Source organism: Thermobia domestica, chromosome 7, assembly GCF_964235325.1.
Source record: "Thermobia domestica chromosome 7, izTheDome1.hap1.1, whole genome shotgun sequence".
Taxonomy (NCBI): Eukaryota; Metazoa; Arthropoda; class Insecta; order Zygentoma; family Lepismatidae; genus Thermobia; species Thermobia domestica.
Genome location: NC_137460.1, coordinates 200,508,824 through 200,531,829, shown reverse-complemented (window position 1 = coordinate 200,531,829; position 23,006 = coordinate 200,508,824). Strand labels below are relative to the sequence as shown.

Below are 23,006 nucleotides of genomic sequence, written 5' to 3'. Positions count from 1 at the left end.
CTAAAGCTGCGCTCTTCACGACTTTCCCCCCTCCAAATATCGATTCCGTGATGGGGCTCAGGAAGTCAACACTTACAATTACTTTACTGTTAGGTTGCAGATGAGTTGATTCACTATGGGCTACGTTATTCAAATAAAGTTTTTCAGACAACATTATTAACGTGGACAGCAAACTACAGCGAAAAGGAAGATGGAAAAATGAAGGGTTAACTTTTCCTATAAGGGGTCTATTCAAAGTACTGGATATGGTATCAATTTAGTGTGGTTAGAATGAAAGTATAAGCAGGATGTTTTGTGTAAGTTTAGAAATAATTTATTATTTGCAAACCAGAAAACCACTTTTATTGTTATCTATTTTCTTTTGAATTTTGGGTGGTTCTAATTTTATAATGTTTGTATCATCTGCATACAAAATAAGTTCAGTCTATCTAAGGTGGTCTGGCAGATCACTTATGTAGAGAAGAAATAGTATAGGTCCCAAAATTGATCCTTCTGGAAGACCTACGTTCATATATTTAGGTTTTGATTTGTACTTACTCATATATTTCGAGTCTTGGTTTAGGTGGTATATTTCTACAATTCGTCTTTTGTTCGAGAAATAGGATTTTATCCACTATAGTGGAATACCCCTGATACTGTATCTGTACAACTTATTTAATAAAATTTGGTGGTTCATGCAAACAAATGCTTTCGTCAAGTCACAGAAAACAAGGAAAGGATAGCATCTTGTATCCATGGCATGTATGATGTACATAACGAAATATTAGATAGCAGTTTCAGTTGATTTATCTTTTAAGAAACCATTTTAAGATGAGCAAATAATATTATTACATTTTAAATGTTTGTGTAACCTAGAAAGGAAATCATTTTGAAATATCTTAGAGAACACTGACGTAAGAGAAATTGGTCAATAGTTTTCCACTTTATCCCTGCTTCCTTTCTTGTGTAATGGTTTTATGATTGATGATTTTAATTTCGTAGGAAATGTACAATTTTTAAAGATGCGTTGATGATACAGGCAAGTGGGAAAGTTACTATTTTTGCTGCCTTTTTAAATACAAAAGTGTCAATACCAGTGGAAATTTTATTGTTTAATTTTAAAATAACAGATTTTACTTCGGTAAAGTAACTGGTGTTAGGAACATAGAATTTACGGTCATATGTATAGATCTTAATTGTTGGCTATGTTTTCGGAGAGGTGTCTGATTGGGGAGCATTTTAACAACTGAACTGAAATACGCGTTGAAATTGTCTGCAATCCTAGTTGGATTATTTAAAATTTCGTTTGAATTATCTATATGTAATTTTATGTTTTCTTGATCTTGTTCATGTCTGTTACTCTCCTGACTTATTATTTTCTATGCGGCTTTACTTTTATTATGTGACTTCAGTATCAGTGAACCGTGGCAGTTTCGTTTACTTTGGCATATTACTTTTTTGGGGGTATATTTTCTTATATCTTTTGTAAAGATCTTTAACACGGTTATCGTTTGTCTTTTTATACTTGACATGTAGTTCCTTTAGGATTTTACTACTTGTGATAATACCAGTGGTAATCCACGGCTTTTTTTGAGTCTTGTTTATTTTTTTAAAATTTTGTTAGGGAATTAAGATTCAAATACCAATTTAAACATCAATTCAAGATCAAATATCAATTAATACATTTTGAATTGTTGTTATACGTCATTAAGTATTTTCTAGAAATGCATTGTTTATTTACCCATAACTCTAATAAAAGCCCATGCCTGACCTTAATTTCTCCATGTTGTGCAGAATTTTATTTTATTTTCGATTCATTTTACATTGGTTTACGAGATCTTTGCAATAAATCTGCTCATTAGTTCGTGGCTATCAAGAGCAAAAAGGTTAGAGTATGGTCCTAGTGTAGAGAAGAAGAAGAAGAATTTGCAAAGTTTGTTTATAAACAATGATACACGTGCACCGCCCCGCAGCTTGAAGACAGGTTGTTGAGTGGATGACTATTTTTACATAGCAATGCATGTTACGTAGAGAATTATTTTAGAGAAGTAAATGGGGGTGTTTTTACGCAACAAGCTGTTATTCGTCAGGTAAGGGACTTGTCATATCATGTAAGAAGCCTCATAAATTTGGTAGCCATCCTGTCAAAGCTTTTAATATTCAATGCAAAGCAAAATTACCCCTAATGGATTTGTATTTAATTTTCAAGTGCATAACAATTAATTGGCACCATTCAATTGAAGTAGAGAAAATAAATGAAAATACACTTTTAGCACCAGGAAATTAACAATAGACTAGTAAGATTTTCAATAATATTTATAATACCATTTGTAACATTTAGTTTACGCCTTAGATTGAAAGGAAGTACCAAAATATGCTGCATTTGGTTATATTTGGTTGGATTACATTAAGTTACGTGGATATAGTTACGTTATTAGGCATGTAGTGTTACTATACACATCCATAGTATAGGTAGTAGCAGGAGGTGCCTTCCATTTCAACTTAGGCAAAAAAAAAAAAAAAAAAAAAAAAAAAAATATATATATATATATATATATATATATATATATATATATATATATATATATATATATATATATATATATATATGGGTGATTCCACGAAAAAGGGAAATTTTCTGTCACGGGCATTTCTTCAAACTACTACTACAAAGAATCACCTCATTTTTATTTTGTTTGGTAGTAACCGTCACAAAGTAGGTATGCCATGTATAACAGTTTGCAAATATAACACAAAACCTACGTAAAAAAATAATTATTACCTAATTTCTCAACACCGTGGGCTGTCACGGACTACAGTTGACTGATTTTAATCAATAAATTACAACTGAAGTCGCAAATCAAACATCATTTAATGGTAATTAAATGGATGAGAACACTTCAATGTTTCGGTTTTGTGGAAAGTAAACCTTTATAACGATTATTTTCGAAAGCTTGACTATGCTTCGTTTCTGTCACCTCTATTTCGTCTCAACTCCATGGCAATAGAAAAAATTGCCATTGTCCTCAATAGATAGCATGGTCGTCCACATTGGCAACACCCACAGGAAGACAAGGCAGACATGTTTGACTGAAGAACAGAAAAAGTTGTGTGCATGTGTAAAAAGCTATAGAAAAAATATTTTTGTGTGTGGAAAACAGGTGCGTATATTAATTGATACTCAACACCATGGTATTTATTACTGAATGTATTTGTATGGTATATACCTTCTTTCCCTTGAGGAACCTACGCCTTAACGTAGAAAATTCGTACACAATTACTCACATGTACTGGTTAAAATGTGGGCCTGTAAAGATAAATTATGTTCGATTTTCTCAACTCCATGGTTCTCAACTCCATGTCCATCTGAAAACTAAGGAATCCACGGTGTTGAGACAAGTTCACGGAGTTGATAATCCTATAGTGTTTGTTATGCTCATGCTCTTCCAAATATTTGTTCTTTCAATATATTGATAGAAATAAAGCTCGTTTATGGTCTAGTGACTAGTATGCTCGCCTTTCGTGCATGGTTCTGGGTTTGTTTCCCGGTGGAAGCTCAAAAATTAATGGTGTTTACTTCGCACAGTGAGGCAATTGAAAAACTCATTTGAGTAGAGATGTACTGAAACTTGATCGCGCAAACCATCACAACGGCCGTAGAAGCCGACACGCTGACCACGTGTCATTCACACTCAAAGGCCGGCTGGTGGGTTCTAGCCCATTTAAGGAGTGTTTCGCGGAAGTTCAGATTTGGGGCTGTCAGGTAGCCGGAGGTAAAACTTCAGTCAAGTCAAGATGGATGGTATCTGTTTTTAACCTATTGAAGTCTCAATCTTATGATCAACTAATTGTTTTCTTTTCAGGGATTGTCGAAGAGTCTGAGGGCAATATACGGACAGTCAATTTTATGACGCGGATCGGGAGGAATTTCTCCTGGCCTACTAAACCTGACGTTTAAAAAGCGTTGGCAGTTGTCATTCTGTGTAGACTAGAACAGCCCTTCCCTGTTTCCTCAAGACATTTCCTTCATTGGAGTGGAAAATGAGGGCTACTTAGCACAGAACATCGAATTATCCAAAGAAAACAGAAATGATGAGTGCCTTACACTGTCATTTAGTGTGCATTGTACAGGGCGTTTCAAAACAATACCGACAACGTTTGGGAGGTGATTCCTAACACCAAGATAAGATAAAAAGTATAGACCAATCTGGGTGCACAAATGCTTCCTTTCGCAGTTATAGGCTGCCAAAAACATGAAAAAAAAAATGAACTTTAAAGGTCCATAGCATAAAACTATGGGACCTACCGTAATCGGGTCAGACTTCACTTAGGAATTAGTATGTGCGCTATCCAAATATCCATGTTTCAGAATCTTGCGGTACTTCCACAACAACTTTTATAGAAGTAGTTGGTGGGTATTTCAGATTATATGCCCGTAGCCAAACTCCCTCTATAAAAATTGCTTCGTGAGTACCTCAGGACTCTGAAACATATTTTTGGATAGTGCACATATTAGTTCCTAAGTGAAGTCGTGACCCGACTACGAGGTCTCATAGTTTTGGAGCTATGGACCTTTAAAGTTAATTTTTTTCATGTTTTCGGGTGCCTGTAACTCCGAAAGGAAGCATTTGTGCACCCAGTTGTCTATACTTTTCGTCTTATCTTGGTGTCAGGAATCAGTTCCCAAACGACGTGTGTATTGTTTTGAAACACCTTGTATATATACCTAATATACAAATACACTTAGCAAATGTTGAAAAAGTATTCCAGTTTCGACTCTTGACTTGATCACACAGAGAAGACAGACGGTTTACATTAGCTCAGAAAACAAATGAAGTAGACAATAGACAGGTGTAGTGACTACTTCATCTGTTTCGTAAGCTTATGTGAAAAGTTTGTCCTCTCCATATGATAGTCAACATATTGAAAGCGCAATAATTTTTCAATATTCGGTAAGTGTATGTGTATTTCTTGGAACCTTCATTAGATATATTTTCATATGTTTGCAGTATTTTCTGGAGTATTTTTGTATAACAAATTACGTGTCATCTAGTTTGTTAGAATTTTATTCAACATAAGGAGAATAATTCTAACTTACAAAAACTATTGGAAAATTATTTAAATTCTTATGTAAATTATAAGCTTAATCACTTATAAACCAAAACTTATCACCCAGATGTATCACGTTTCTCAACTCCACAGCAATTTTCAACTCCATGTTAACTAATCTCAACTCCGTGACCTATGGTCTCAACTCCGTGGGTGCTGAAAAGTTTATTATTTTTTATTTACTACACCAATAACGATTCAGCTCTGCTGAACACCTAATTAGCATGTACTTAGTAGTAGTAAGTGCATGTGATATTTTTATCGAAATAGGCGACCATCAACGGAACAAAAATTTTCCAAGTGAAAATTTCCCAGACCCATATTTTTTGTTTTGTCGAAAAAAAAATCCCGTCAAGTAATGGGCCATCAAAGACGGGGAGTACAATTTATGAATTGTAGAAGACATGGAAAATGGTCAACTTCGAAGCCTCACCATTCGGCTATGGAGACAGGTAGAGTTATAATTCTTGTTGTGGTATGTACATAGGGATATAAATAAACTATATTTTATTATAGTTTGGTTTGCGCATCTTCTTGTACATAAATTAACAAATGAACGTCAATTTATCTGAAAAGTGGAAGTTTGCGAATTTTTTTCGAGCACTTCCGCTTCGAATTTTAAAATTCTGTTTTCACGGTTAGTAAGACCTAGCTACCCGCTTTCCGAAAAAAAATTTGTATCGCTTCTGTGTGCAACCGTTTTGTCGCAAAAAGTTCGACAAATTGTAAAATTTTCAAAAACGCCATTTTTGGGCGCCATTTTCTCGAAAACACCATCTTTTAAAATTCTGAAATGTTGTCAAATAGTTCAACTTTACATGAATAATAAACACACCAAATACCATTCTCGACCAATGCTTCATGAATTAACCGCAGCCTTTTAAAGTTAGCGAAGTTTCGTTAACTTTGATGTCAAAGTTAGCAACACTGGGAACAATAAAAGTGCAATGATTTGATGATGTTTGTAGTTTACATTCATTAAATGAAGAAAAAAAGGTTTTCTTGACTTTTTTTTATTATTTTCATCAAGAAGGCTCTCTGAAATAGTAAAATGAGCCTCCCCCTACTCCTCCATTTCCTTAAACCGAAATAATCTGAGGTCGAAATCACGATTACGAAACGCACAAATTTCAAGTTCACTTACTTAAAATGATCTTCGGAAACAAAATTTCACTGATTTTTTTTTTTTTTTTTTTTTTTTTTTTTGTACATGGACCAATCATTTGGTTGGTTGGTGTCTTCTTCACTAATAGCATGAAACCGTGCAGGTGCTCCAATAGGTGTTGGCTCACTCACAACTCGTCCAGGAGTGGATCTACGGGCAGTGCTTAAAGTGAGCTGGTGTGAGCCGGTTATGCATCCGAAAGTTAGAAAATCGGCTGGTATGGCATACCGGTAAAAATATATGATTAAAATTGTAATTTACGTCTATGAAAAAAAAAAAAAAAAAAAAAAAAATTACACATAGAAATAAGTATGAGGTTAGCATTGAGTTAACGAATATGTTTGTGCTATCAAAGATTTCGTTGCTGCTGCTTCGAAAGAAATAACAGTTCCCTATCATCCTACTCAATGGCAGATTTTGTGCTCTTGATTTTTTCAACATTTGTTTGAGCAATTCCAATCCCCCCCCCCCTCAAAAAATTCTAACTACCGTACCTGCTCCCCTAAAATGTTTAACCTGGATCCAACCTGACATTGACAGGACTCTTTTTTTAAAAAAATTCAAAATTGTTTTTTTCACATTGGACTTTTGTTTTTACAACTATAAGAAAATTAGTGTTGACCACGAGATGATACGAGGCCAGAAGAAGCTTTTGAAAATGTAAATGAGATTGGAAAGAATCATTAAATAACTAGATACTAGAGACGAGACGAGAGTGACTACAAAGCCTTAAAGGCCGCGTTGGATAACTATGGTATTGTATAAAAGTTTTGTCACTTTTTCACCCACCACTTTCGAACATCGATATGTCACCTAAGACCAAAAATACTCCCCATCGGCATCGACGACTTTCTGCCAACGTTCTGGAAGGCGATAGATTCCATCGCGGTGGAAATTGATGGGCCGTGAAGCGAAGAAGATATTAAGTTCATTTAGCATTTCTACTAGGGATCTCAACTGGCGTCTTTTCATGTGATTATCCAAGGAAAGGAACAGGAGATAATCGGACTGTGCAATGTCCGAAGAGTATGGCGGATGCAATAGTCCAGGGAGTAGAATGGTGTCCCGCGTTATCCTAGCCACGTGGGGCTTAGCGTCGTCCTGTAACAGGAGGATCCCTTTGTGATTCAGAAGTGCTGGTTCCAGGATTTTGAGTTTTTCTTGAACATGGCTCAACTGCTGACAGTAAACAGTTGCATTGATGCTCTGACCAGCTGGTAGCAGTTTCCGTTGGACGATGCCGCGAGCAGTCCACCAAACACACAGGATTTTCCTCTGGTGCAGTGCTGGTTTTGGCTGTTTTGGAACTGGTTCATGAGATGCAAACCAAATGATGACAGCGCAGTGGAGCTTCGTACAGCACCCACTTGTCATCACATGTGAACATCCTGTCTACAAATGGCTCCTTCCTCAGACGAGAGAACAAAGAAACACAGTTGTCTGCTAGTGTTGCCTTCTGGCCCTCAGTCAAATCATATGGGACTCATCGACCCAACTTGTAGTGCTTCCCAAGTTGATGGAGGTGTTGCCGAATGGCGTCTCCACTCACACTGAATTGTAGTCTCAATTCCTCACATGTCTGGCCACGGTTCGCCTCAATTGCTGCCTGAAGATCTTCATTTTGTACATGTGTTAATCTTCCTGCACGTAGTGCGTCTTCGGATGTTTCATCACCGTCCTTAAACTTGATAAACTGTCCACTAGTCACGACACCCTCACCAAAGGCCTGGTATATCTTCCATCCCGCTGCTGCGGGGTTTGACTCAGTTTGAACTCGTACAGCATACACGCCATGACGCTCTGTGGAGGACCCATGTTCACTGTGTCCTTGAGCAAGTTCACTGTGTAACTGAACTGTCACAACCAGATAGTATATTGGATATACCCACACCAACAACTGACCTTCGCCTTATCTCCATTAGCATTCAACTCACGGTGCGAGATCCAATTAAACACAGACCTTCATAAAAAGCAACATAACATTCTTGGTTACCTTTATAAATGTGATTTTAAATAAACGTACCATTCGTGTTCTTCCTCATTTAGATCACTGATATGCTCAAACAAAATCTTAGAAAAATAAAATTATTTTATAAATATTTACTTCTGTTCGGCTGATGATAGTGGGGAGTAAAACATTTACTACATTAGTCCTTATTCTCTGTCTCTCTCTCTTTCTTGCTATAGATTCTTCACATCAAAAATGGTGTAAAAATGTCAGGAGTAGAGATGCTCTTTATGGTTCTGTGTAAATTACTGCTCTAAGGGGTTATATTTGTTCCATACTCTCACCTCATCTGATATCACTTTAAACACTGTCTACGGGGAAGAAACTTTTTATTTTATATATAAATAAAACCGATCTCAGCGTTCGGAGCTCTTAAAAGTAGCTCTAAGTAGCAGTATTACCCCTTTCCTTCCAGAAGTCCGTCCCGGATCGGCCCCTGCGTAACACATTGTCGATAGTCACAAATGCTGACGGTCCATGTGGAAGCATAAACAGCACTTCAACTTCACGTAATTCATGATTTATTCATAATATTTCTGCTACGCACCACTGGTTATCGTACATATTGTAACAAAAGTTCCTTTTTGCAAATTTCTTAAATCTACACTTTGAATTGCAGAAGTTCGATTTTGGGGGAAGGATGAATTTAGTTCATGGTGACCCGTTACTGTCATAGAAACTTCGCCATTTTCCGAAAGCCAAAGATGACTTCGTTGAATACCAGTTACCGGTCGCATACTTTCCCTTTTTTTCTTCCGGAAGTCATCGAATTCAGTTCCAGGCAACAAAACGAGAGTAATACCCGGAGTTTGTACTTGCGCTATACTCACGAATTCTTCTGCGGTTTTAGTGGGGGCGCGGTGACTCAGTGGTAGAGCGTTCATCTCCGGTGCTTGGGGTCCCTGGTTCGATCCCAGCTCGCGCCGTGTGGGCTTTGTGGTGGACAAACTAGAGATGCAAAAAAGCCGGCTTTTTTGAATCGATGGTTTTTTTCACATAAAAAGCCGGCTTTTTTGGGAAAAAAAACGAGAATTTTGGAAATTTTGGCTTTTTTCAACTTCATGATTTTTCTATCTAAATAGCTTTCTTATAGTATATTCTATAGTTAGACAAGAATTCCATGACCTGAATATGATATTTCGCTCTGAAATTCACCATCAAGATGGATGGAGCACATGTTTTACGAATTAAAGCTAACATGAAGAATGTAGTATTTGAGGGTAATTTTAGAGGCTATTTAACTTTATTTTAACTTTTGAGTTATCGACATCTTTTTTCTTCTCTAGTTTGTCATCCGTGTTTCATTTCTAAGAGCTTTTAGTACTCTAGCTTCTAGCGCAAAAGTTAAACTTGCCCCTCAAAGCGTACGTTTTTCAATATATCCGTCAAACCGTACTTCCACATTTCTGTTATACTGTAGCTGTGAAGTGATTTAGCAAAAATTTTCCGGACACAACCTTGAATACCGATTTATACAAATAATCAGTAGCGGATTTAGAAAAGTACTTTAGGAGGGTTTTTTCTGATTGTTTCGTTTCCTAAAAAGTCCTAATTTTATTTGGGAAGTGCTTGAAGTTTATGAGTACAGGCATAACTAATATTTCGTTTCGTTTATATGTTTAGCAATAATCTTCCGGATACAACTTTAAAAATCATGTTATACTGAGAATCAGTGGCGGATTTAGAAAAGTATTTTGAGAAGGGTTTCTTACTAATGTTTAGTTTTTTTAAACATTCGTAATTTTTATTTGACGGGAGCTTGAAGTTTATGAGTAAAGGCATAAATAATAGATATTTCGTTTGTTGCAGACATTCCATAACTTTGGGGAACGGGCTTCAGTCCGAAAGACCGCCCCCCTAACTTTCGCAAAACCGTCACTGCTGGTAATTAGTAATAATAACGATTTAAAAACAATAAAAAAGGAAGTCGCCCAACTCACAGTACACGCACTATTTCTACATTCACAGATGGAATGAAGAAAAGCTTTGACAGAATGGTCGAATGCTGGTTGAATCCCGGACTTCCCGATAGAAGCGCAAAAGCTAATCACTCAGTCATGTTTGTTGTGCAGTTGTATTTAGCTTAACTTAAATATATTCCGTAGTCTTTTTTTGGGGGGGGGGGGGGAGTTCCGTAATGATATGTTGAATCCCTCTTGTTAAAAATTCAGAAAACTTGAGGATTGGGTAAACTGTGATGGTGGTTCTATAAATCTTAACTGTAGAATTTCAAGAATATACAGAACCAAAAGCTCTAGATGTGCAGTCTTTAAGTGTATCATATAAATCTAAGTATTTCTCTTATGTTTTATTTTAATTTTATTTTGTTTCAAAAAGAGGGTATGGAATATTTTGAAGTAAAAATACTACATACTATTTTGCTAGTTATTTGTGTATTCTTTAAAAAGAAGTGTTTACTTTTAGGGTTGGCTGATTTACACCAACTTTTTTTTTTTTTAATAACTGGTTTAAACCACAAAAATAAAAAGAATGAAAAATGCGAATCGTGTGAACTTCATGGTAACGTTTCCAGATATCAAACCACCTGCAATAGTTTTATTTCCCTTTCACCTTTTACTCAAGGTGTCCCATGTTCAATTCTCGGTCGAACCACAATCCTTCTTTCATGCGTAACCCAAGTAGCGGTTCGGATGTCAGTTTAAGCGAAAGTCTTCTCCTTGATAACCTCGGTATTTCGTAAGGATGTTAAGCCTAAATATACGAAACAAACCAAATTGTATATTTCTACATGCCTAAATGCGTGTTGTTTTATAAAGAAACCAATATTGCTTAAATATATTGATAGAAATTGGCAAAATTTATCGATTGCCTACGTAGCTTCCAACATTAGCTTGGATTGGACTTTCAATGATATCTACGTACCGGTACTAAATTTGTAATTTAATACCTCAGTTTTAGCGTACTGATTATGGTACGTTGACCTTTAAATTTTACATGCAAAGCAATAACAGGATTTTCCCGTTATTGTCTTACATTTCAAGTAATGACGGGATTTTCCCAGTGGCTAGGGCGGGAGATTCTCAACTTAAGAAATTTACTGACCGCACTTCTTTAAGCTTATGGGAGTTCTTCCGGCATAACCCCGCTGTTGCATAATAATATCAAGGCGAAACAAACTTAGGCTATTTCTGTGAATATGTAATATAAATACATAAAGCAAAAAATCTAAGTCAAAAAGGCCTGGTTTAAACCAAAAAAGCCTGGTTTAAACATCCCCCAAAAAACGGGTTTTTGGCATTTTCAAAAACAACCACGGTTCTTGCCAATTCTGCTTACTTTTGTATATAGGAGGTTAAAAAATTCTTATTATATACATTGGTTAATCCTGTGGAATTCATAATGTAAATATGTTGAAGAAAAATTGTTTGAAATATTTTTTCGAAATTCATAGTTTATTTTCGATGTTTTATATTATTATCAGCATCAACCACTAATTAAATGATTTTTTGTGTTATAGAGAAGCGATACAAAGTCTGTTTTATCAATTTAAAGCAGTATTTTGAAAAAAGCCCAAAATTTCCGAAGCAAAAAAGCAAAGCAGAAAAAACCGAGTTTTTTTCCAAAAAAGCCGTTTTTTTTCCGAGCCCTTGCATCTCTAAGACAAACACCGTATTTGTCGGTTTGCTCGGGGTTATCCCGTTTCCTCCCACTTTCTGCATTCCACCATTTCATTCATTTCTCATAATCGCCGTCTTCTTTACCCTAACCGGCAAAAGCGTGGGACGTAAAACTTAAAGATTTAATTTCATTTTTTTCCTTCTGCGGTTTTAGTACTGTGTATCTGTTTTTGTTTAAGGTTATGCCGCGTTGCCACATTCTTTACACCTTCCCCTTCCCCTCAATACCGTCTCAGAGACCCTTGCATGGCCGGTTTCATTGCAAAACCACTGCTTTATCGGACCTGTCTGTATCTCGAACATCTGAAACCGATTTTTAAAGTGGGATGCAGCACCATCAGAAATCACTGACACGGTTTGGGAAATTGTAGACACTTATTTTCTCGTATTCAAACCTTTTCCTATAAAATATATTTTCGCTTTTCTTCGAGTATTTTTAGAATGTTGTCTATGGCTATGAGTACATGAGCCGAATCATGTGTTTTATCGTCGTTTATTACAACAACACTGTCAGTTGTTTCGTATTCCGGTGATAACTCTGAATTTCACTTTGCAGAATAATAGTCCAGTTTTCAGCGAAGTCCACATGAAATAAAATAGAATTTGTATCTTGAAATTTTATACAGTGCTTTTCGGTAGCAATTAATTCTCTTTGGATTTTCTTGATGTAGTCATGAATGATAATTCTTACAGTTAAACCAGCAATGTATGATACGAAAACAGAAAGTGACACAGTTTTTTAACGAGATTATTGTTTTCCCATATGGCATACGTAATACTTTCATTTTCATCAGGATCAATAATTAAAGACTCCACACTTATTCCTTCCATTCCAGGACATTCACTACATTCTTGAAGAAGACAGCTGTCATTTTCTACGGATCATACTACTAAAGAAAATAGGTCATACACAATACACACACATACACACTTCCCTCGCAGGTTGCGGACTGACCCACTTTAGTCGATTACTGTAAAATTCCGAGTGACCCTGTTTAAAAAGTCAGTGAATTTCTTTGGAACGCGTAAGAAAACGTTTCGATTTTTTTTTTTTTTTTTTAACTTTTTGTCCTTTTTCGATCACTGTAATGACATCACACTTAATTGAGACTTTGTCTGGACCATTCCAAATCATCACTGAGGTAGTAGTTCAAGCTTTTTGTACATCATCAGAATTTATTGGATGGCAATTTCAAGTAAACTTAAAATTTGTGTGTTTCGTAATCGTAATTTCCACCTCAGATTATTTCGGTTTAAGAAAACGGAGGAGTAGGGGGAGGCTCATTTTACTATTTCAGAGAGCCTTCTTTATCAAAATAATGAAAAAAGCAGTCAAGAAAACCTTTTATTTTTTATTTAATGAATGTGAACCACAAACATTATCAAATCATTGCACTTTTATTGTTCTCAGTGTTGCTAACTGTGACATCAAAGTTAACGAAACTTCGCTAACTTTAAAAGGCTGCAGTTAATTCATGAAGCATTAGTCGAGAATGGTATTTGGTGTGTTTATTATTCATGTAAAGTTGAACCATCTAACAACATTTCAGAATTAAAAGATGGCGTTTTCGAGAAAATGGCGCCCAGAAATGGCAATTTTTGAAAATTTTACAATTTCTGGCATTTTTTGCGACAAAACGGTTGCACACAGAAGCGATACAATTCTTAACAACCGCGAAAACAGAATTTTAAAATTCGAAGCGGAAGTGCTCGAAAAAAAAATCGCAAACTTCCACTTTTCAGATAAATTGACGTTCATTTGTTAATCTGTGTACAAAAAGATATGCATGCGCAAACCAAACTATAATAAAATATAGTTTATTTATATCCCTATGTACATACCACAACAAGAATTATAACTCTACCTGTCTCCATACCGAATGGTGAGGCTCCGAATTTGACCATTTTCCATGTCTTCTACAATTCATAAATTGTACTCCCCATCTTTGATGGCTCATTACTTGGCGGGAAATTTTTTTTTCGACAAAACAAAACAAAAAAAAAAAATATATGGGTTTCTTAAAAACATATCTAGTTGCTATAAAAAAAAAGTTTCAACAATATCTGAGATGGTGATGGTACATGCTCTGCCTGAATTGAAATGGAAGGCACCAGGAGTAGGAGTAGGAGTAGAAGTAGGAATGGGTTAGAAGCCCCGCAGGGGTTCGTTGGGTTCTGTTCTCGACATGAAATTGGCAAATTAAAGATTTGCCCAAAATTTTTTATGCATTTTACAGTCTATGGATCCGTATAATAAAACAAGTGTACCTCTCCACGAAATAATCCTTATGTCTCCAACACATTGCTGCTTACATAAAAAAACAATCAACGGAGTATTTTTAGCAGAAGGGGTCCAGAAGCACGTAAAAAACACAAAATTTACAGGAGAAATGGATGGTGCAAGTACCTAGATTTAACATAACGTAACCAAATTTAACCTAACTGAACCTAAAGTAACTTGGGCCTATGTTTAGCAGAAGGGGTCCAGCTCTTTCCTCTAAAAAATGTTACAATTCTGGTAATTCCTGTGGTAATTCCTGTTTACATTCGATTAGTTTATATTAGGTTAGGTTTGGTTAGGTTAGGTTATGTTATGTTATATTAGTGTAGGGGTCCCGCATAATTTTCCAAAAAATGATAGAATTTCGCTTATTTCTACTAATATTAGGTTAGTTTAGGTTAGCTTAGGTTAGTTTATGTTAGGTTAGGTTAGGTTAAATTTGGTTACGTTATGTTACGTCTAAGTACTTGCATCATTCATTTCTCCTGTAAATTTTGTGTTTTTTACGTGCTTCTGGACTCCTTGTACTAAACATACTCTGTAACTTGAGCTAACCTAATCTGATATTAGTAGAAATATGTTAAATCCTATAATTTTTTGGAAAATTATGCTGGACCCCTACACTAACTTAATCCAACTTTACCTACGCTAACCTAAACTTACCTAACCTAACTTACAGAAATTACCAAAATTGTAAAATTTTTTGGAAAAAGAGCTGGACCCCTTCTGCTAAACATAGGTCCAATTAGCAAATACAAGCGCTTTATTAACTTTTACTATTCCCCTTACCTGACTTTCACTCATTCTTCCTCACAAACTTAAATAAATTCTCCAATTGACCCGGTAAACTTTCTAAAACTGGTCCGGCGATACAGCAGTTAATCCAGAATTGTAACTTTCCTGGTGTTGTGATGAACATTGTTGTTCTTGGGCCATCAGCCAGGTGAATTCTACGTTAAATTAATTACATACCCTTTAGAGGTAATTTTGAGTTGCTTCGAGTATCTGATGAAGCTCCCAATATTGCACAACGCGAATATTTACAACGTTTCGAGAATCGACAACATTGTTCTCTTATACTTCAACCTGAAGACTAGAACAACGTTGTCGGTTCTCGAAACGTTGTAAATATTCGCGTTGTGCAATATTGGGAGCTTCATCAGATACTCGAAGCAACTCAAAATTACCTCTAAAGGGTATGTAATTAATTTTCAAGCGTACGAGGGCCATGCCGAAAGTTTTTAGCAGCGCAATAATCTAACATCACAGCAAGATTTTATTTATTGCATTCGACACACTGATATTTTGTGACTTTCAGCCATTAATGGCAACAATGAGTCTGTGATAGCATGGTCAGAGATACGAGAGATAAGGAAGCGCGCGTGACCCGAGTTAGCCATGAAGCTGTCAAGACGTGACTTTCGCATTGTGATTTTCTACGATTACAAGAAGGGCTTAACCGCGGAGCAGTGCCTTGAAACTTTGGTGAATACTTTTGGCGGATCTGCTCCTTCCCGAGCCAGTGTTGGAAATTGGTTTCGGGAATTTAAAAGGGGACGTACGTCACTTGAAGATGAACCTCGTTCCGGACTGCCAAACACTGCAGTGACTTCCGAAAACAACGAAGCTGTGAGGCAAATGGTGAAATATGATCCCATGTATCTTTCCTGGAGATCGAAGCGACTCTCAACATTGAGTCAACAGCAGCGCAGACAATTATGCATGAATACTTGGATCTCAGGAAAAGGTGTGTTGGGTCCCCCATTTACTCACGGAAAGGGAAAAAGAGGGTAGGGTGGAACGGTGTGCATTTATGTTTAATAAATTCAACCAAGGGACAACGTGATATTTACAACATCTCACGGGTGACGAAACGTGGATTTATCATTATGATCCGCTTACCAAGCAGCAGTCGCAAGTGTGGAGCTTCGAGAATGAAGATCCCCCAACCAAAGTGAAGAGACCTCGGAGTGTTGGAAAGAAAATGGTTGCGTCTTTTTCCTCACGAAAGGGACATGTTGCGACTGTTGTACTTGACAATGGGCGTATGGTGAATGCTGAGTGGTATTCAACAGTTTGTCTTCCCACTGTATTCAAGAAATGTAAGGCCCAACATCCAAAACTCGGCCATCTTCTGTTGCATCATGACAATGCAAGTGCCCACAGTGCTGCAAGAACTGTAGACTTTTTGAACCATGAAGGAGTCAGAGTGCTGTCACATCCACCCTATTCGCCGGACTTGGCCTTGTGCGATTTTTTTGTGTTTCCCAAAGTGAAGGAACACTTGCGTGGACGTCGCTTTTCATCGGATGATGATGCGATTGGTACTTATTTGGAGTCTGCGGACAATATAAACAAAACTGTGTGGAATGAACAATTTTCTAAGTGGTTTGGCAAAAGTGCATTCGTGTCCGTGGAGAGTACTTTGAAAAACTGTAAATGTTTTGTTCCAGTTCGATGCTTCTTGTGGTCAGAGCTAAAAACTTTCGGCATGGCCCTCGTATAAGCTAATTGGCACAAATGAAACTAAAATTTAAAAAATAAAAAATGTCGCAAAGCAGGTCTCAAGTATTAAAGCTTAAAACCGCAAAAGTTGTGTTGTTTTTCACGAGGAAACTTACTGTTGCTACCTTAAAAAATTCTGAGAGGGGGAGTGCATTCCTCGGTCCAGATTCATTTAAGGAGGGTTTTACCGTTTTGTGTATGAATTCCGCATCCAGATATAGTCTGTAAACCCTACAAATATATATATTCCGTAGTTGATAACAGAAATGCTGTCTAAACGAATCAGGGCAAAACGAAGCTAGTGGGCTTCGCGGAGGTCGTCTGTAAAAAGCAGGCGCGTCAGCAACGTTAGGTATACGCATAAAATCACTAAGTTATGTTAGTTGCTTTCAGCCCTTTCCACATTTACCACACTTCGTGCTCAATTTTAAATAATTCGTGCCACTTCGCAAAACGTAATAATTCCTCTTCTAGAGCAACATACGTTGTTGTATGAAAGCGAAAATAGAAACATCACTCTCATCACATGCAACTGGCTACTTTGATTACGGGAAACTAATTACATCCAAATGTTTGATGTGAGCTACAAATACAACATTGAACTTCTTTATTTTCGACAAATTGCACGAAAAATCTCCGATTCACCATTTCTTTCAGCTGCAAATTTTACGTACTTACCGTATTTCCGAAACTACTCTTCGACACTTCCCCCTTCCCCCCCAAATAAGATAAATATTTTGTCACGTAAAAATTAATATAGATTTAAATAACATTTGATAATAGCAATTACATGAGATTGTACTTTATGTTCAGGCCTCCTGAACAACATTAAATGGAATAGCATACAACAATCCTAACATACTTTTTGTTGAAGTACAAATTTCTAAGTCTTTTCTGCAAAGCTCTTAGTTTCATTTCGTCTTCTTAGTTGACTGTTCCCCTACGTCAATCTGCAAAAGCCAGTCGACACCATGCCTTCATCTTGCTGGCTACATTGGATTAATTTTCAGATCGGCAGATAAGAAACTTCAACTAGATCTTGTGATTCCAGGATTCGCATATATTGTTCGCTCTCGGCTTGTTGTTTAGGGTGATGTCGCGAACATTCTATACTTCTGGAGGAAAGAGAGCGCACACATTTCTCAAACAAATGTTATTTTCTTTTTTCTTTTTCGAAGTCCCGAACACACCGGTATTACTTGAAATATAGGTCTGATCGAAGTAATCCACAAGTTCTATTATTTCTTCAGCAGATTCTTCCTTAAGGTGTTGCATCTTGTATGTACGAGACTCGTCATTTTGCTTGCAAACATTTGTAACACTAAGCTCTTGAGGTTTTCTCCACGTAGACTGAGTGAGTTGGGTGAAAGAATCAATCTTGCACACGAATGGATTCACTGAATTATCCTTTGATTGCATTCATTGCATCTATTTCAGAATCTGTTAACAACGTTCTCAGGGTCAGAGAAAAAGGAAAAGTTCGTTGCACTGTTAGATTTCAGTCTGAAACGATTTTAGTCTTTCGCTCCATCAGTGCATACACTGCTGAGACAAACCTTTGTCCTTTCGGGACTCGGGTTACGTACACTTGGATAAAGATTTTAGGAGCCGTATAAAAATCGCCACCCTTTAGTCACGTATCATTATTGAATAATTCTCTCTGAGACAATTTTCTGTTCCAAAAATGGTGGCTCTAGAATCAGCTTCCACGCCGTTGTCATAATATACAAATGTTTCGGGCACTATTTCTTTAGTAAGTGTTCATTTCTCTGAAAAAGTAAACAAACGAAGTCAGGAACTTAAGTAAAAATATTTTTTTTTCTTTTCTTAATACAAAGGTAAAGAGCAGGGCTATGCTTATCATTACGTCCGCTCTGGAGGAAAAAAAAAAAAAAAAAAAAAAACTCCGTTCACATCTATAAATATCGGTGAAGAAAATTCGAAGCGTTGAAGTTAATTATAGTTATGTGGGCGCTTGAGAGGATGTTTAAATTAACAAAGAATTGGCTACTTACAAATGAATCCTCCCTTGGAAAGCCAAAGCACGTTTTAGACGTTTCGGAACTCACAGCTGGTTCCTTCCTCAGTGGCAAGGTGAAAGGGATTAAAACGGATAGGAGATAAAAGTTGTAAAATAAGGATTACATACCACTAAATAAAATAAATGTAATGTAAAGAGTCGATCCTGAGATGAACGAGCAAAGCGAAGTACAAAAAGAGTGGACTGAATTAAAGAAAGCGAGTGTCTGTGTTACATCGATATTGCCAGATTTAAAGTAACATCAAAGGTATTTATGAATAAAGAATGGTTCTTTAATCTCCCGTTTTTTTTTTAACCTATCATCTTAACCTGTTTTATATTATGTGTATGTTGTTTTAAATGAAGTGCCAAACCAGACATGCCCTCTTCTTGTGACTTTTTTGATTGTCTAATATGTTCCTTAATTCGAGTGTTAACATTACGTTTCTTTTGGCCTATATATGAGGAATCACATTCGCATTGAACGCGGTAAATGCCTGACTTATTTAATGGATCAACAAAGTAACTTTTGAACCAGGTGAGATGTTTTTGTAGACTTTTTGGGGAGATACTTGAAGCAGATATGTTATGCTTTGCAAAAATACGTTGAATTTTTGTCGATAATTGTGGAAAATAAGGACTTCCTATCCAAGTTTTTGCTTCTTTGGAAGTGACTGTTTTGGGGGCTTGCAACGATCTACGTGTTTGATTAAACCACTTTTGTAAAATACACAACTTATAACCGTTTTCTTGTCCTATTTTGTATAAAGACTGTATTTCGGCATTAAGATCTGTTTGATGATCACAAATTAATAATGTTCTGCAAAAAAAATTCTTTCAAATATTAGCCTTGTACAGTGGCGGATAAGCTGACTGTTGATGTGTGTAAGTAGTACCTGCATTAGGTTTTCGATATACTTTTGTTTTAAATTTGTTATGTGATCGGATTTCTTTCGATCAAGACATTACAGAATCATTCTTTATTCATAAATACAAACCTGCATTGAACCTTGATACTGGCAACATTGATAGAACTTGGGCACCTACCTTTGATGCCTACTTTGAATCTGGCAATATTGATGTAACATAGACACCGCGCTTTCTTTAATTCAGTCCACTCTTTTTGTACTTCGCTTTGCTCGTTCATCTCAGGATCGACTCTTTACATTACATTTATTTATTTAGTGGTATGTATTCCTTGTTTTACACCTTTTATCTCCTATCCGTTTTAATCCCTTTTACCTTGCCATTGAGGAAGAAACCAGCTGTGAGTTCCGAAACGTCTAAAAAGTGCTTTGGCTTTCCAAGGGAGGATTCATTTGTAAGTAGCCAATTCTTTGTTAACGTTGAAGTTAATATTTAAGTGTAAGTGGAAAAATAAAGTATGTACCCCAAAATACAATACATAAAACAACGTAACTTTAAGTTTCATTAAATGAAATTATTATTGACCATGCGTAAATACCACAGTGGTAAAAATACTTTTAATCTACAATCTGTAAAAGAATGTTTCACGTTTCCTGGATAGTTCTATCCGCAGTCCTTGTTAGCTGTTAGACCTTTTATGAAAAATAAAATCTATACTACAGAATGCGACAATACGTAAAATAACTTTATAACCGCTACCAGGTTATAGAATTAATTTTTATGGACGCTCTGTATATTTCGTAAAGACAGTGATTATTATTTTCGATGTATACTTTGTTCTGCGACGCAAATAAGTTCTTTCTTCGGTAGGAATTGCTTCTTTCCCACACAACTGGACAAAGAAGTCTCTCATTGTTTTTTCATATATATATTTAAAACATTGCTTTTTGGCGAGATTCAGTGAGCTACGAACCTTTCCAGTGTTTCACCCAGATTTATTAATATGCACAGTATATATCCTGCAGTTATTTGGAACTGAATTAAGTGCTTTCTTCAACCACTTATGGAAATATTGCATTAGATTAGAGCAGAGCAGACCAGAGCAAGTGTTCAAGTGACCGAATGGCACCAGCCTTATCACTTTTGCAGTTCCTTATCTGTATTTTCTCACGCCCGAGTTATCGCAATGTCTCGTGCATCGTGACAAGTGGACTAAAATTAACATAAATCCTTTTCCGTATTCTGTTTGCATGTACATACATGTGATTTAACTGAGTGGATTTAGAATGAACTGCCAACACTCTTCAGTGAACCACTGCAGCTCGTATCTAGAACTTTTGAGCTCGGGGAGTTTGACTCCGGAATTGTGTGCAGCCACCACGCACGTTGCGTCGGGAATTAAGTATGATTTTGTGTTAAGGGGCACAAGCTATTAGCCGGCGAAGGACGTTTTCTTACGGCTAGCCCCCAACTAGTGAAGTCCCAGGCTCACAAACCTTGTGCGCCTAAAACGTTATAAACGCGCCCTCCAACATTGGTATTCTACTTTGGAGACTTTCTTTTTTAATTTGCTGAAGACTCATCCTTACGCTTCAGGATTGTTTGGCGCAGCAACTGGATTTCTACGTGGGATTATCCCGACAACTTTTCCCCCAGTGCTAATCCCCCAAGTGCGTCAATGGTGTGAGAGAAGCATTTGCAGTGAAATCTGAATTATAATCTCCTATATATAAAGAGCTACAGTGCATTAAAAAGGCAAAGTGTGATTTTAGTGATGAAAATTATACATATTCTGTGTTAAGTGTTGTGTTCATTCCTCTTCGTTATTTTTCTTATATAATAGTGTTCTAATAAATAAGTAGTGTTATTTAATCCAGTGTGTTTTCGTTGTTTGTGTGAATGATGTTTGTGTGCGTTATGGTCTGGATGACCGTCTGATCGTCCGTGAGGTTTTCGGGACGAGACATCCGAACCTCTCGGCGCCTAATGCTTATCTTATCATTGAGACCGACAAGCGATTTTGAAACAATTTGTAACCCCTTCTTGGAGAGGTCCTTCATCGTCCTATCCAGGTAAGTTCAGGTCTCAGGAGAATACTTATTGTCAGGACCACGGAGGACAGAATCACGAACAGAGACTGGACCTCAAATTGGTTGCAAATAAATGGCAGCCCGAACACGACACGATCCCCAGACGGTTACAAATAAATGGTAGCCCGAATAGCGACCCGACACCCAGACGGTTATAACTTAGCTTCAAGTTTCACTGACTGAATGAAATTATAATTGACCTACGCCTAAATACGATTGTAAAAGTACTTTTCATTTAGAATCTATAAAAAATGAAAATGAAATCTTTCACTTTAACGTCTCACAATTATGCCCTTTAGCTTGTAGGAGACGATGATTAAGGCAAGTGAATAATGATGGAAGATTTGGTAGAAACGGGAGTACCCCGAGAAAACCCATGGACAGGATGTTATCTGCCACAAACTTAGGCGGGGATCGAACCAGAGAACCCACGCACCAGAGGTAAGCGCTGTACCACTGAGCCACCGATAGAAAATTAAGCACTAGCCATCATTCTGCATGCCCCTACCTTATGCAGTTAGTAATCTAAAGCAGCTATCGGGTTGTGTATGTGGTGTTCCGGCTTTTATCGTAACAGAATACACTTACTAATGGATCTTTAGGTGTGTAGGTAAGAGAAGAAACAAGGAAACAGAGAAGCACGAAAAGATTTTTAGTTTTTTAAACTTTGATAGAGGGACAAAAACCTGAGGAAAGAAAGAAAAAACATCGGTCGTGTTGGATGCTCAAGTGTCTACATGGTATTCAAGTATTTTAAACCATAAAAACAATGAAACTAGTAAAACTAACTTAACGGAATGGAAAATGAAAAAGTATGAAAAATCGATATTTTTAAAACCAATAACAGAAAGTGAAATAGTTACTATAATAAAGCAAATGAAAAATTCAGACCTGGCTGGAATGGATTAAATATCCGACAATTTGATAAAAAGTTGTTACAAATACCTAGTCAAACTATTATGTGTCAGATATTTCGCTCTCAACAGGAAATATTTCCTGGTAAACTAAAAAATTCTAAAATTAAGCCGTTACATAAGAAAGATAAACGCAGAGAAATAGAAAACTATAGACCAATTTCATTGCTACCAATAGTAGGTAAAATTCTGGAGAAAATAATGTTCAATCTGGTAATGGAATTCATTTATAAATACTCTGTTTTATCCAACACACAACATGGTTTCTTGGAAGGTAGATCTACCGAGACACCAATTTTTAATTTTCTTGAAACCTGTAGGAAGCTATTGGATAAGAAAGAATTATGTATAGGAATATTTTTAGATATAACAAAAACCTTTCACTTAGTAAATCATATTAACTAAAGAAATTTCATTGCTATTGTATCAG

General features: G+C 36.5%; 1 protein-coding gene across 2 annotated transcripts in view; it reads left to right on the top strand.

The window, feature by feature from the left end:
• Window positions 1-1,908: 1,908 nt before the first annotated feature.
• LOC145690648 (zinc finger Y-chromosomal protein-like) overlaps window positions 1,909-23,006 on the top strand; it is a 47,925-nt gene continuing 26,827 nt past the window's right edge. The window contains exon 1 of one of the 2 annotated variants that reach the window (XM_081765749.1): window positions 1,909-2,069. The gene's annotated coding sequence lies outside the window, so the exon portion shown is untranslated. Of the gene's footprint in view, window positions 2,070-3,041; window positions 3,141-23,006 lie in introns of those variants that run through there. The other variant, XM_081765750.1, reaches the window with a different exon arrangement.